The 13,161-nt window shown below is 46.9% G+C and overlaps 1 pseudogene; it reads right to left on the bottom strand.

The window, feature by feature from the left end:
• LOC137318347 (zinc finger protein 585A-like) overlaps positions 1-13,161 on the bottom strand; it is a 54,296-nt pseudogene that overhangs the window by 41,104 nt on the left and 31 nt on the right.

Raw genomic sequence — 13,161 nt, 5'->3', positions numbered from 1 at the left:
TTGGTCTTGTCGAGCTGCATTATATCTGTAATGAACATTGTATTTCCAACCCTGGCACTGTTACTGAACTCTTCTTTGTACTCAATATACTGTTGATTAATGGTATGTCCTTAACTTCAAAACGTCCAGTCTTGTAACAGCTGAATTATATTTGTTATGATCTTTACATATCCAACACAGGCATTGTTACTGGATTATTCTCTGCACTGAATTTATTGTGGAATAACGGTCCATCCTTCGGTCCTGTCGCAATTGCATTATTTCTGCCGTGAACATTGTTTATCCAATCCTGGCATTGTTACTGGATTATTCTCTGTACTGAATGTATTGGAATCAGGTGTGTGGGCTAAGAGCTGGTATCAGACCATCAGGAACTGGAACAGTTTCATGTTGTGAAATATATTTCCATAAATGTGTTTTCAGTGATTGATAATGAGACAGCTCACGGTCTCAGTGTTACAAGGAGGCAGCGCAATGTCCTCCCTCCACAATAACATGGTTCAGTTTAACTGGGATTTCAATCTACTTATTGGTTCTCACTGTTATGAAATATTTCGTTATGTGTGTGTCTGTCGCAGCTCCAGAAGTCTGGCTGCTGAACTGAGTTTGCTGCTGATTCTTTCACATCTCATTCTCTGCTTCACTGTGGATGAATTCACTGTAAAATGCAATGTTTTGAAGTTATGTTGTATCAGTTTGAACTTTATCTGTTGGAATCAGGAGCCTTTCTATTTATCTGTCGATGATAAGTTGCAGCGGTGATGTTGGTGTTTTGTTAATTGAACAATGCCGCCATCTAACGCTGTACTTTGTAATTACAGGAGAAGGAATTTCAATTATTGTGAGGTGTGTCTGGAACAGGCATTCGATTCTGTTTATTCCATACATTGTAGATGAAGTGAACAGTGCAGGTGAACAGGTGGCGACTTGGATGGTCTGAAGAAACATTCACAGAGACTTCACCATTTAACAAACTGACACTAAGAATAGGATCGTTGGAACACGGGGCTGGTGAAGAGAAAGCAGGCGCAGGATGTTAGGATTTACTCGGATGTGAAAAGCGGCATAGAGAGAGAGTAGAGAGAGTGCGGAGAGCTGGAGATGGGCGTTAGAGAACGCGAATGAGATGGAAAACGAAAGGGGGAGAGAAGAATCGAGAGGAATAGAGAGAGACAGAGAGAGACGCATGGAGAATGAGGGAGAGAGAGAGAGATACACACACACAGAATGGGACATAGGGGGAGAGAGACAGAGCGACAGCGATGTGAATAATTCACCGGAATGAATTACTGAAACATCCAGTACAATTATGAAAATGAAATGTGAATTGAAGGTGTTATTATGATGTTGTCAGATTGTGAGAGTTTTATTGTACTCTCTCCGGGTGTGTTTATCACTATCAGGTCCTCAGTCTGTTTATGTGAATATTCCGTTCACTTGTTTACTGACTGAATAAATAAACAAAACTGAAATGTATTTTATGAATAAAATCAGTGATTTCTTGATAGCATTGAATTATTAGGATGCTGTATTCTAGAAGCCATGTGTCAGCTTCAAAGAACGAGGTTAATTTAATAATTGGATTTTAATTTAATTTTAATTGAATGTGCAAAGTGAATTTATTTGGAAATATTATGCAACCAATAACCACAAAAAATAAAATTTGAATTCATTAATTGCCTTGTGTTACTGGGACGAGTAGATTAGATTTCCTCCAACTGCAGTCTCTCCCGGTGAATCCCAGCCTCTCCTCCCGCTTCATTGAATTCTCTGCATCTTATTCATTCTTTCATTTGATCCGCTTTTCCAAACCACGTGCTCCTATCTCCCCTCCAGTTCTTATGCCATTTTCCTTGTCTCCCTCCGAATCTCACTTACTGGCTCGGCCTCCAACAGCCTCTTCCAATCCGATCCGAAGCCTCAAACTCACCGCCATGGATGTCAGTCTTCCCCGTCTTGTGCCAGCCCCTGTCGGCTCTCTTCACCCAGAGTAACAAACCAGCAGTACCTCCCCCTGTCCCATCACCTTCCAGGCTCTCAGTCACTTTCCCGTCCATCTGGAGCCCAAATTCGGATTAAATCTATTGGATTCACTGTCCGTAAAACCCCTTCTCCCTTGTCCACCGGCTCTGCGCCCTCTCTCGTCTCTTTGAGTGGATCCGGTGCTCACTTTATTCACTTTCTGTATCAATTTCCCAATTCATTGTTTATAATTGTGTTTAAAAACATTTCTCTGCCCGAAAGCGCTGCCCAGGTCAGTGAATCAGTTTCCACCGTTTGATGCAGCAACAAAGCTGGAAATTTCACCCCAGATCCTGTCAAACTGCTGCTTTGTCTCCAGGTCTGATCAGTAATTTCTCTCCTTCCGTTTCTCTCTCTTACAGTTAACTTGGTGGCGATTGTGATCCTGTCCCGAGGAAAGTGCGGCCTCTCCAAATGTATCACTCGCTACCTGGTGGGAATGGCGGCGGCCGATCTCCTGGTCGTTATCACTGATGTGATATTGAGGGTGATTGGTCGGATTTATTTCCCAGTTTCATTCTTGACCATTACCCCCGTGTGCCGTCTTATTGTCACCATGACTTTTTCAGCCACAGCGGCCTCTGTCTGGTTCACAGTCGCTTTCACCTTTGATCGATTTGTGGCCATTTGTTGTCAGAAGCTGAAAACTAAATATTGCACCGAGAAAACGGCGGCTGTTGTTATCGGGGTGGTGAGTGCGCTGAGCTGTTTACTAAACATTCCCTGGAACTTTGTATTTGACCCGGAATATATAATGGACAATGTACCCCGGGGTTGTGTCGTGAAACCGACCTTATTCACTTCACCCATATGGGCAGCGTTTGACTTGTTTCATCTTGTGTTAATGCCTTGTCTCCCATTCATTCTGATTTTGCTGTTCAATGTTCTCACCGCCAGGCACATTTTAGCGGCCAGTAGAGTCCGCAGGGGACTCCGGGGCCGCAGCAATGGAGAGAATCACAAGGATCCAGAGATGGAGAACCGAAGGAAATCCATCATTTTACTCTTCAGTATATCAGGCAGTTTTATATTGTTATGGAGCACATTCGTTTTTTATGTTATCTCTCTGCATACAAAAAACGCCCAGTACTATACGGTCAGTGACATTGAGTCAGCCGGATTCATGCTTCAACTTCTCAGTTCCTGCACCAACACGTGTATTTATGCTGTGACCCAGACTAAATTCAGAGAGGAGCTGAAGAACGGGGTGAAATACCCACTGAAACTAATTGTTACATTAGTTAAATCATAGAAACGTCTCAAGACTTTTCATCCGAAATTGCATAAAAAGTCAATGAGAGTGGATTTTCCGGTTTGGCGGTGGTGTAAGTCGGCGGTAGCTGATCGGCCGCCTGTTATTCACTACGCCTGATTTTAGTATCTATTGACATCAATGAGTTCACTAAAGTAACTGATATCAATCCAATACTTCAAATAAATTTGGAAACAGCGGACAGGAATTATATTTTACCCGACAAATGCGGTGTTGTGAAATGATACAAGATGTGATTCTAACATGAAATGGTTTGCTGTTATTAGTCTGGAAATAATACAATTTCAATATTAAATGTTTAATCCTGAAATGAATAAAAAATGAATTTCCCATCACACACGCTGCCCGGTGGGATGGACTGAAGGTGAGCTGTCAGGGTCAGACAGCGTCCTGTTCATTGGGACATTTGTTTTGAGCAGAACAGAATAATAATGGACCAACACCCGGACCGTTACTAACTGGTAAAATATTAATGTAATTTCAAACTCCAGTGGGGAGTTCCGGATATCGTTTCCTCTCTGAGCTGCTGTTCAGCAATGTTTACTCACTGCAGGGAGTTTAATGGGACATGAGGCTGGGCCTGGTTAAACAGATCTCTATGGAAACCTCCTGATACATTTCTGAGACGATCAGGGGCCGGGAGATTTCTCACGGCCGCAGCAGGCCAATGGAAAGCTCTCCTGCTCCTCCTCGCCACACAAAATATATGTTAAAATAAACTTCTCAGTGTTCTGGACCACTCAATGCCCATCGATAGGGCGGCTCCTCCTCCCATTTGTAACTGACATTAAATGGTGTCCCGTGTCGGTCATAATACACTGATTTACATATTACACGTGGTCTGACCCGGAAACAGGTGGGTGTTGCTCCGGCCGCTCTTCTCAGGACCCGACCCACGGTGGTGGAGGCAGGAACGCCAGCGTGAAAGGGGCGGTAAGTGGCCTGACACCATTTACTCGCCTCTACCACCCCATTTCCTCCCGGCGGGAATGCATAAAATCGGCCACACCTTTCCTGACCTACGCCCTAATATCAATCTTCGATGCCCATAAGCTGGTCCATTGTCTCAAACTGCACCGGTTCACAACACGTGGAGGGAAATTTTCATCATCGCTGGGGGCTGAACTGGTGGAGCGGATCACCTCCCCCCCCTTAACGAACCGGCCCGATTTTAATTTCTGCTCCGTCAGTTTACCGCCCAAGCAGTGAAGGTGAAATTACCCCCTACGTCTCTGACCCCAAGCTTCGACAGGTGTGTGAATGACATCAGACAGTGTTTGCCAAACACTAACATGAATGTGGGCGAATGGATCCATGTATTCGGGTAAAAGGTGATAACCCCCATCCACAGAGACAGGATCACTATACCATGTAGTCGAAGAGGGGTTCACCCCCGACAGCAGTGGGACACACTGAAGCGAGGTGCGGCCTAGGCAAAGGCTCTCTGGGGGAAAGGCCACTGTGTAAGGCTATTTCACCTTGTATTGTACATCATGTCCGAGAAAATATATACTGTGTGTTGAATTGTAAAAATAGAATCGTAGTGTGCACGATCTGTATTGATTGTTTTGAATTGTAACTGGAATATTTACATTGATCTGTGTGTATTCATTGTTTTTATGAAATAAACTATATTTTGAAATCCAAAAAAAAGTTCAAATCTCGCCGTCCCTGTTGTTATTGGACAGTGAAGAGAGTAAACACTGCCAGACTGTAAAGATGCGGGGAGTAATACAAAGAGCATCTGTAGGGACTGTCGAGGAGCAAAGCGGCTTTGGTGTCCAGGTGCACCAATCAGTAAAAGTCTGTTATTATTGGATGGCGAAGATTGGAAATCTAGTGCACATGTATCAAAAACAACATTGAAGATCCCAATTTCGAGCCTGTCATATCCCAAGGAATAGAAAGATATGCTGTTAGTGTTAGATGAAGAAGGGTGACAGGAGGCTCATGCAGAGCATAAACACCGGCCTTCTGTACATTCACTTGGCACCAAGTGAGAAATAGGAGAATTTTCTTAACGGTGAGAAACTAGGGACTGTAGAGGAGCAAAGGGGTTTAAGTGTCCAGGTACACCAATCACAAAAAGCGAGTGCACATGTCCCAAAATAATTTTAAATTTCGAGGCTGTCGTATCACAAGGTACCACTGTCAGGTACTTCGCCAATTCTCTGGAAATTGCTGATACAATCAGGCCCCACAGCCTCCCTCGCTGGTCCATTCCATACATCTGCATTAAAAAAAGGTACATTCAAGCATTCTGCTCATCCTATGCCCCAGGTCGAGAAGACGAATAGTGGCGGGAGGACCCAGACCATCAGCCTTATGTGAGTTTAGACATTTCTGTTTTAAATTCAGATTATTATATTTGCAGTTTTTTTTCCCTTTTTGGTACATTTCTAATTTTATTTCATTCTTGCACATTTTGCATTTTAAACAAATTCTCCAAACCCTGTGCGCAGTGAGTGCTGAATCCGGGCCCTTTGATTGACAGCTCTCTCCTCCCCCCGTCTCCTGGGCTGACACCTTCCACCACGTGACACTCTGAAGCGTCACTCACCTTTGCGCGCTGACGTCACGAGGCGTATGCGCCGCTCGGGCCAGAGGGATGCCGCACATGCGCCGCGCGGTTCCTGTGCCGCGTTCCCTTAGCAACAGGCCGGCGCCGGGAAGATGATGGCGGGCGGGCGGTGCTGTGGGCGGGGGCGAGGCCGACAGAGGGAGGGCCCGCACCCGGGAGTGGCCTGAGAGGGGTGGCGGGGGGAGTTACTCGGGGACTCCTGAATCTCCACTCTGTCAGCGGCCGGTGTCGAGCTGGGCTCGGGGGGGAGTCACTCTCCCGCCTCCCAGTCAAACGGGCCGTGGGTCGGAGCCCAAAAGTGAGCGAGAATCAAACAGCACTGAGAGAGGCCGCTCGGCCCATCGCGCCTGTGCCGGCCCTGTGAAAGAGCGATCCCATTAGTCCCACTCCCCCCTGCTCTTTCCCCACAGTCCCGCAAATTTCCCCCCTTCAAGGATTGACCCGATTCCCTTTTGAAAGTTATTATTGAATCTGCTCCCACCGCCCTTTCAGGCAGTGAATTCCAGATCAGAACAACTCGCTGCCTAAAAACATTCTCCTCATCTCCCTCTGGCTCTTTTCCCAATTCCCTTCAATCTGTGTCCTCTGGTTACCGACCCTCCCGCCAGTGGCAACAGTTTACAAGGGAGGGAAGTGGTCTTTGAGACCGTCCGTGCTCTGTTGTAAGATCTCACTGTGTGTCTTGTTCCAGCCGTTCCCATTTTTACCTGTGACCTGACTGGCGGATTCTGCGAACTCGACTGCCGCTGTGATCTTGACTGTTCCCCCGCGGACATCAATGTCTTCACCACCTGTCTGCCGGGCAGTGAACCATACGTTTCTGTTCGTGTGTTCGTACATTGGCTCCCGGTCCGACATTTTAAGATCCTCATCCTCGTGTTCAAAACTTTCCATGGTCCTCGCATCCTCCCTATCTCTGTAACCTCCTCCAACAGATTTAATCTCCTCCGACAACCCCATGTCACTCCACCCTATCATGGATTCTCCCCCACCCATTTATCTCCTCCCACAGCCCATGTACACTCGAAGCACAGTCATTGCTGGGACACTCAGTCCTGTTATACACACAGTCAGTGCTGGGACACTCAGTCCTGTTATACACACAGTCAGTGCTGGGACACTCAGTCCTGTTATACACACAGTCAGTGCTGGTACACTCAGTCCTGTTATACACACAGTCAGTGCTGGTACACTCAGTCCTGTCATACACACAGTCAGTGCTGGTACACTCAGTCCTGTCATACACACAGTCAGTGCTGGTACACTCAGTCCTGTCATACACACAGTCAGTGCTGGGACACTCAGTCCTGTTATACACACAGTCAGTGCTGGGACATTCAGTCCTGTTATACACACAGTCAGTGCATGGACACCCAGTCCTGTCATACACACAGTCAGTGCTGGGACATTCAGTCCTGTTATACACACAGTCAGTGCTGGGACAATCAGTCCTGTCAGACTTGGATGTCTTGTATATCCATCTTTTAAAAGGTATAGGAACTCAGTTCTAAGATGGATTCGACTCACTTCATAATAATCGTCAATCAGCTTGTCTTATCATCAAGATGTCAAGCACTGGACACACTGTCTTCAAAGGAAAGCTGATTTATTTGACTCTTGTACAGAATACAGTAAAAATGGGTTATTAACATCAGAAACAAACCCCAACTGTCAGAATGAACATGGTTCAGTCCTGGATGTGATTAACAGCAGCAAAAACAGCAGAATCCAACCCCTGTAATCACATGTGAACTCGCTGGTGACTCAGCAGGTGGGATGATTGAGTGAATCCATTCCCACACACAGAGCAGGTGAACGGCCTCTCCCCAGTGTGATTACGTTCGTGTCTCAGCAGATTCCACTTTCTTTTAAAGCTCTTCTCACAGACAGAACATTTCAGGGGTCTCTTATCAGTGTGAACAAGTTGATGTTCAATGAGGCTGGATAACTGAATGAATCCTTTCCCACACACGGAGCAGGTGAACGGCCTATCCCCAGTGTGAATGCGTTGGTGTGTCAGCAGATCCTTTTTTCTTTTAAAGCTCTTCTCACAGTCGGAACATTTAAAAAGTCTCTTATCAGTGTGAACAAGTTGGTGTTCAATCAGGTTGGATGAGTGAGTGAATCCCTTCCCACACAGGGAACAAGTGAACGGCCTCTCCCCAGTGTGAACTCGCTGGTGACTCAACAGGTGGGATGATCGAGTGAATCCCTTCCCACACACGGAGCAGGTAAACGGCCTCTCCCCATTGTGAACTCGCTGGTGTCTCAGCAGGTCGGACGAATGAGTGAAACTTTTCCCACACTCAGTGCAGGTGAACGGACCCTCTCCAGCGTGAATTTGCTGGTGTCTCAGCAGATCCCTTATTCTTTTAAAGCTCTTCTCACAGTCAGAACATTTAAAGGGTCTCTTATCAGTGTGAACAAGTTGGTGTTCAATGAGGTTGGATGACTGAGTGAATCCCTTCCCACACGCAGAGCAGTTGAACGGCCTCTCCCCAGTGTGAACTCGCTGGTGTTTCAGCAGATCCCTTGTTCTTTTAAAGCTCTTCTCACAGTCAGAACATTTAAAGGGTCTCTTATGAGTGTGAACAAGTTGGTGTTCAATGAGGCCGGATGACAGAGTGAAACCCGTCCCACACACAGAGCAGGTGAACGGCCTCTCCCCAGTGTGAACTCGCTGGTGTATCAGCAGATGGGATGACTGAGTGAATCTCTTCCCACACTCAGTGCAGGTGAACGGCCTCTCCCCAGTGTGAGTCCGTTGGTGTGCCAGTAGATCCTTTTTACTTGTAAAGCTCTTTTCACATTCAGAACATTTGAAAGGTCTCTTATCAGTATGAACAAGTTGATGTGCCAGAAGATTGGATGAATGAATGAATCCTTTCTCACACACGGAGCAGGTGAACGGCCTCTCCCCAGTGTGACTGCGTCGATGAGTTTCCAGCCGGGACGGGGAACTGAATCCCTTCCCACAGTCCCCACATTTCCACGGTTTCTCCGTGCTGCGGGTGTCCTCATGTCTCTCCAAGTTGGACGATTAGTTGAAGCCTCGTCCACACACAGAACACGTGTACGGTTTCTCCCCACTGTGAATGGTCTGATGTGTTTTCAGGCTGTGTAACTGGTTAAAGCTCTTTCCACAGTCAGTGCACTGGAACACTCTCACTCGGGTGTATGGTTCTCGGTGATTTTCCAGTTACACTGATGTTTGAAATATTTTCCCACAGACAGAACGGAAAAAAATTTCTCCTTCTATATTCAAAGGCCGATGATCTTCAGGTGCTGGTGAATTGAGTGACTGTCAGGTCTCCATGTGATATTTGGTTTGAGTTTCTCATCTTCAAATCCTCCCCTTGTAATACCCTGTAAAAGGAGTTTACAAAAGACTTCACTGTGAATACAGGGAATACAGGATAGAAATTCAGAGCAGGGAATTCCAGTTTCTATGGAACATTCTTCCCATTCATTCTCCCAGACTGTAAATCCCCGGCCCACACACTCACCCTCCTCCCTCTGCTGAAATCCAAACCCATCGCACCACCTCCAACATCTTTCCTTCTATTTCAGTTTTCTTTCTTCCATGAAGGTGTTGACTCTGACTGGGTTCAGTTCTGCACTCACTGGTTCCATTCCCTCTCCTCCCCTGAAGGTGTTGACTCTGACTGGGTTCAGTTCTACACTCACTGGTTCCACTCCCTCTCCTCCCCTGAAGGTGCTGACTCTGGCAGGGTTCAGTTCTACACTCACTGGTTCCTCTCCCTCTCCTCCCCTGAAGGTGCTGACTCTGACTGGGTTCAGTTCTCGACTCACTGGCTCCCCTCCCTCTCCTCCGCTTAAGGTGCTGACTCTGGTTAGGTTGAGTTCTACACTCACTGGTTCCCCTCACTCTCCTCCCCTGAAGGTGCTGACTCTGGTTAGGTTCAGTTCCACAATCACTTGATCCCCTCCCTCTCCTACCCTGAAGGTGCTGTCTCTGGCTAGGTATTTATGCTCTCGTCCTCTTTTCAACACAGTGTCCCTCCCTATAGCTGCCTGTAAGCTGTCCATCTGTAATAGCTCCCACTTTTGCTGATGTCCGCTACCTGACCAGCCACCATTTCTCCTTTATTTACAGACACTCCCTGATCAATCAGCATTTATGCTTAATTTATAGACGCTCCCTGACCAGTCACCGTTTCTCCTTCATTTATAGACACTCCCTGACCAGTCACCATTTCTGCTACATTTGTTGACACTCCATGACGTGGCATCATTTATCCTTCATTTAGAGACACTCCCTGACCCGTAACCATTTCTCCTTCATTTACAGACACTCCCTGACCAGTCATCATTTCTCCTTCATTTTTGGCACTGCCTGACCAGTCATCATTTCTCCTTCATTTATAGGCACTGCCTGATCGGTCACCTCCTCTCTCCTCATCTCCCTCCAGATGTCCGTTCAATCTGAACAAGGCCCTTGCCATCCACAATCTTATTGCGGATGGTTGCATTTCGGAACATAGGAACAAGAGTCGGCCATTCAGCCCCACGATCCTGTTCCGTCCTTCAATTAGGTCATGGCTGATCTGTATCTTAACTCCATCTACCCGCCTAGATACCTTAACCCTTAATATCCTTGCCAAACAAAAATCTATCAATCTCAGTTTTGAAATTATCAATTCACCCCCAGCCTCAACAGCTTTCAGGGGGAGAGAGTTCCAGATTTCCACTACCCTTTGTGTGAAGAATTGTTTCCTGAATTCACCCCTGAACGGCCCAGCTCTAATTTTAAAGGTGATTTCCCTTTGTTCTGGACTCCCCCACTGGAGGGAATAGTTTCTCTCTATCGACCCTATAAAATCCTTTAATCTTCTTAAACACCTCAATTAGATCACACCTTCATCTTGTAAATTCAAGACAATACAAGCATAGTCTATGCAATCTGTCCTCATAATTTACAAAAATCATCACTGTAAGTACTGGTTAGAAATTCACAACAGACAGTTCTAGTTTCTCTGGAACATTCTTTCCGCTCTCGTCCCACCTAAGCTGTAAATCCCCCGTCCCACACACTCTCTCTCCTTGCCCCTATTCAGCTGTAAATCCCCCGTCCCACACATTCTCCCTCCTTGCCCATATTAAGCACGGACTGCAGCGGTTCAAGAGGGCGGCTCACCACCACCTTCTCAAGGGCAATTAGGGATGGGCAATAAATGCCGGACTCGCCAGCGACGCCCACATCCCATGAACGAATAAAAAAAATCCCCGTCCCACACACTCTCCCTCCTTGACACGTCCTCGCTGTTTGAAATCCAGATTCATCGCAGGCTCTATTTTTTCTCCCTTTCTCTCTTGAAGGTGCTGCGTGATGCTGGGGTTCGGCCCCAGTCACTGTTTGCCCTCCAGTACCCGGCCAAGTGGTATTTCTGCACCTGTGGGCCTACACAGCGAGCTGCCGGCATTTCGACCATGGGGAGCAGCGCAGCCGCCGTCCTTGGCTGATTCTGTCTGACAAAGCTGAGGCCAACGTTAGCACATCAACAACAACCTGCATTTACATTGCGCCTTTAACGTAGTAAAACGTTCCCAGGCACTTCACAAGAGCGTAATCAGAAAAACAATTGACTCTGAGCCAAAGAAGGAGACATTAGGACTGAGCTTGGTCAAAGAGCTCAGGGCCTCGGCAAATGAAGGCAGAGCCGCCAATGGTGGAGCGAAGGAATTTGGGGATGAACAAGATGCCAGAATTGGAAGAACGCAGAGTTCTCGGAGGCGACATGGAAAGAGGGAAATGAATGACATTTAAACACTTGATCCACTGAGCACTGAAGTGTCTGAAACTAATAATAGGAACTCCAGGTAAACAAAAAATACTGACAAATATTAAAACTGCTTTCTTGACAAAAGAAATCTCGACTGAGCTTTTAAAGATAAATTATTAACAGGCGTTCACACCAACTCACCTGACTCGCCGACCCAGGTTCCACCCCTCAAGCACCGCGATTGGTGCAGAAGACTCTGCTCCCGGGGCCTTCCGGCCTGGGCTCTCTTCCTGTTGGTTCTCGGGGAAATTAATCACCACTCGCCAACATTACGCTGCCGGGTGAAATTGAGGGGCTCAGAGGAAGAAAATAAAAGGAGGCCTTCAATCTGAGTCGGGAAATTAGAGAAACATGATTCAGTTCATAAACGTAGCTATTTAAAATCAAATCAAATGAAAAGCTGCAATTATTATTGACGTGTCTTTGGCTCTCTGCTTCAAATGCACTTCTTTCGGTTCACGATATCATTTACACATCGAGCTGATTTTAAAGTTCCTCTAGACCCATCCTTTGTTTCTTTATTTGGCCCATTACCACCCTCATTCCTTTGCACCATTATTCCTTTTATCATTGCACATCGTGCTGTCTTTAAAGCTCCTCTAGACCCATCTTTTTTTTCTTTATTTGACCCATTAACACCCTCATTCCTTTGCACCATTATTCCTTTTATCATTACACATCGTGCTGTCTTTAAAGCTCCTCTAGACCCATCTTATTTTTCTTTACTTGCCCCATTAACACCCTCATTCCTTTGCACCATTATCCCTTTTGTCGCTTTATCACTCCTGCACCCTATCACAGAACTTCCCTTTCGTTCTTCCCCTGCCCGGGCCTTTTGCCTGGCTCTGGACCTGCTTTAAAAACTATTAAATCTTTAAATTATTCCAGTTCTCACAAAACCTTATCTCTGACCTGAGATGTTAACTCTGTTTCTTTCTCCACGGATGCTGCCTCACTTGCTGAGGCTATCCAGCATTTTCTGTTTTTCTTTCACATTTCCAGCATCCGCAGAATTTTGCTTTTGATGGATAAACCTCGCCCTTCTGAACCCAATACTGAAATATCAGCAAGAGGGGCTTATAATGGTGGTTGACCTTAGCCAGAATGCCCCGCGCGATAGAATACGGTCTATCTCCATTAGGAGTGCAGCGCGCAGGCGCGCGAAGAGCTGGTGGCCAGAGCATGCGCCGTGCGTGTCCCGGAGCGGGGCCGAGCGGAGACTCAGCAACACGAGTGCGGCTCAGGCCCCGAATCAGACCCGGGGGGCCCATCGGGCGGGGGCCCCGAACACCATTGAACCCATCATCCAGCGCCTCCCCCGTCCTACCCGCCGCTTCCCGGTTTCTTCTCCCGTTTCCACCGAGTCCGACTCGCGACAAACCACAGAACTGTGGCGCTCCCAGAATGCAGGGCGGGCCTGGGGAGCATGCGCAGTCTGAGCGGGACATCAGCGCCTTGCAGAGAATGAGGGGTTTCTGGGC

Source organism: Heptranchias perlo, unplaced genomic scaffold (genome assembly GCF_035084215.1).
Source record: "Heptranchias perlo isolate sHepPer1 unplaced genomic scaffold, sHepPer1.hap1 HAP1_SCAFFOLD_70, whole genome shotgun sequence".
Classification (NCBI taxonomy): Eukaryota; Metazoa; Chordata; class Chondrichthyes; order Hexanchiformes; family Hexanchidae; genus Heptranchias; species Heptranchias perlo.
The sequence above is the reverse complement of the archived record's forward strand: the minus strand, read 5'-3'. Positions and strand labels throughout refer to the sequence as shown.